Here is a 3,616-nt window from a genome sequence, read left to right on the forward strand (position 1 = left end):
ACAGCACACACTCCACCGTCTTCCCTTGTTAACACCAGCCAGAAAACGGGAAGTAGCACTGCACGGTACATACATGAAAACTATCCAAAGTGCCAGTCATCAGAGAAGTGCAAACCAGCATGACAAGATGCCTGTGCCCATCAGGATGCCAAAAGTCTTACAGTGTAGAAGATGATGCGAAGGGATACTCTGGACAAATCACCCGGGGTTGCCAAATTGGCTTCATACCTTTTTGTTTAAGGAATACACACCATGACAGGCAAAGTGAAGGCCCACAGGTGTCCCGCTCCAATCTCATGGTCCCCTATCACTTCTCAGAAGAACATGGTTGTGTATAATTCCCACGCTTATTTTTCAGATTTTTGTAACATATCTGGATCTGTAAGCAATACATTATAGCAAACACTGCTCTGAGTGTTTAAAAAAAAATACACAAATCCAAACCTTACATATCATGATGTCATTTCCTCATTGCGTAGTTCATGGCCTCAAACTCATGAAGATCCTCCTGCCTCATCCTCTTGAGTGCTGGGATTACAGGTGTGCACCACCCTGTTGGCCATTAATTATTTTCAAGATTTATCTATGTGGTACTGCTACAGTGGCGTTCACTCATACTGAACTGGGGTAGAGTCTTCCCTCGTGTGACTGTTCCCCCAGCCTCGTACACAAGGAGACTTCCCTTTTCTCCACCATCACAAATGATGCTACGGTTGACATCTTGTGCACCCCTGTGCCACCCATGGGCATTCCTCCAGGGCATACTAGGCGAGGAATTGCTGGGTCAAAGGGCATGTGCTTTTGCATCCTTCCCCAGATTACACCCACTTACACTCATCGCAGCTGGGGAGGCTGAGTTCCCACCTCCCACATCTGTTCCTCCACTTGGCACTGCCAGATTTGCTTCCCATTAAAATAGCTATTTAAAAATATCTTTATAGATTTCACTCTAGTTACAAATGTAAAAGCCTGTTAGCTATAATGAACTAGAATACTACAAATGTGTACAACAAAGAAAGTGAAAATTCCCCCAAAACGCTGTTCTTAACAGTGCTGGTATTAAAATAATATACCTTATTACAGACTTGTTCCCTCCACACACTTATATATGAATAAATGAAAATATCTGCTGTTTTCCACAAGGCTGCTCTATTCAATTGAAACATCTGTAAGTGGTTTAGAATGCACATGTAATAGGCAGGTATGGTGTTAAGGAGGCTGAGGCAGGAGGCTCAGGTATTCAAGGCCGGCTTGGACAACAAGCGAGGCTTTGTTTCAAAAATAAAATAAATAGCCAGGGATTTGGCTCAGTGTTTCCGCTGCCTGCCTTGCAAGCACAAGGGCCCAAGTTTGATACCTGGCACCAAAATAAATAAATCAATAAAGTAAGTAAAGTGCACATAAAAGTCACTCTCTTAGATCTTATTTCTTAGTAATTATCTGCCAATTTACCTGACACAAAATAGGTGCCCATTAAATATCTGCTGTGTACCTATGATGAGTGTTATCATTATGTTGTATGTCTAAAATGTACCAATAAATGTTTTGCTATTAAAAAAATTTGCTCTGTATATGAATAGAAGAAGTGATTCTAACATAGTCACTTTCATTATTCATCTTACTTTTTCATGCCCAGAAGAATACAGATTATCTTCTACTTGCAAAGGACCAAAATTAAGATCGAAAAGTAAGACGATAAAAGAAATAAAGCAAGCCCTGGTTCTGGTCCTTTCCACGGCAACAGAGCTACACACCAATTAATTCCAATTCCCGGCAGGAAATACAAGGACAGAATCACATCGCAGAGTCAAGTCTCCATCACAGCGTCAGACAGGGACCAGAATGGACCTCCCCTTGTTTTGGGACAGGGTCTCCCTATGTTGTCCAGTCTGGCTTGGAACTCAAGATCTTCCTGTCTCAGCTTCCCAAATTCTGGGACTACACATATGCATGACCACACCTGGCTCACCCCTATTAAGGAAAACAGAAAGTCCACTGTTAATATATTCTAGCAGTCACAATTTGAGCCATCGAGAAAAGGCCCTGTATGCCTTTTGCTGAGTGCCTAACCAACGGCTCTCTTACTACGGACAAACAATGAACGTTCGGTCTCTGTCTGATGGTGACTTGGTCTGAGGTGCTCCCCTGACATCTTCCATCTTCTATTCCTCCTTCAGGCTCCGAGATGTCACACAGCAATCAGGCTAAAGCACAGGCCACACACACATACACACACACACACACACACACACACACACACAAACACACCAGGACCTGAGAGCCAGGTGTGCTATAGAGTTTTGCTGTGCTTTTGCTGTCAAGGGCTTTTCCATCTGTTTTATTTATTTATTTTAGTTAGTTAGTAGCTGGAATTGAACTCAGGACCTTGCACTTGCCAGGCAGCTCCAGCACCACTAAACACCAACCTTTTGCATCTGCTTTAAACCAACACTTAAAACCTGGGAGAGTTCCCATTCCGATACGGCTCCTGGCTCTGCAGAGATGCAGTCAGCCCTGTGCCAGAGTCCTCCTTGCTCCCTACCACGCGCCACCACGCGAGGTCTCAGCGCCATTGTTGTTCATCTTCCCGTACACCCAGCACATCCTCTTACAGTAGAAAGATTTCTTGTATCTGTGACCTTCCAGGGAGAGAAAACAGTATAGATCAAAAGGGCGAGTAGTTCAAGAAAATGGCAGAGAGCCTATTTCTCTATAGACACACAGACTAACTGACCGTGGCTAATATTCACTACACAATGTCTCATTGTTCAAAGACATGTTCTTTTACCTGCCTGTCTCACAAAGACTCTGAGTTTGCCATGCTTTCATTATTTATGCGAGTCTCAGTTTTAACACCATTCAGCTTGTTGCTTACTGCTCTGGGGCCTCAGTTTCCTCATCAGTGCAGCTGGGCTGTAAGCCTTCAGTCAGCTGCCTGGGTCAGAGGCAAAGAGGCCGCATCAGGTCCTCCCAACACGCACCAGGGAGAGAGCCCAGCCTCTCAGAGGTGACACTCTGCTTTCTGTTTCTCCTCAAGCTCTTATCCTCCAGATGGTGATAAAAGTCTGGTTCGGGTGTTTTCAGGTTTGCAATCACACTTCCGGGAACTCCTCCCCTGCTTCCTTTTATGCAAAGACAGTTTCATTTCTCTAGAGGTCAGGCTGGGTGGGAGCTGAGAGTGGCAATGTGCAGGGTGCAAGGCAGAAGACCCCCACCTTCCCCTGGCCCTCCTGGCCTGCAGGTGACTCAGGGTGACTCCACTTAGTCCACCTAAGGCATGTCAAGGCCAGAGTAGGGCAGGCAAGATTCTGGGGTGGCTTCCCAAAAATGCACCCACCCCACTTACCACAGGCTGGGGCTCAGAAGGTCCCTGGTTGCCCTGCAGGTGACCCTGAGGAAGGGCACTGGGTGAGAGGGACCTTGGGCCTCTCTCCAAATCCCTCCACCATGGGGCAGGTTGGTGGGTTCCTGGAGTATATTGTTCATTGTCCTGCTATAAAAACCCTCTCTGGGGGCCAGGGATTTAGCTCAGTGGTGCCATTACCTGCCTCACAAGTGCAAGAACCCAAGTTCGATCCCTGGTACAAAAAAAAAAAAAAAAAAAAAAACCTCTCTT

Source organism: Fukomys damarensis, unplaced genomic scaffold (assembly GCF_012274545.1).
Source record: "Fukomys damarensis isolate Sample0158 unplaced genomic scaffold, DMR_v1.0_HiC HiC_scaffold_19, whole genome shotgun sequence".
NCBI lineage: Eukaryota > Metazoa > Chordata > Mammalia > Rodentia > Bathyergidae > Fukomys > Fukomys damarensis.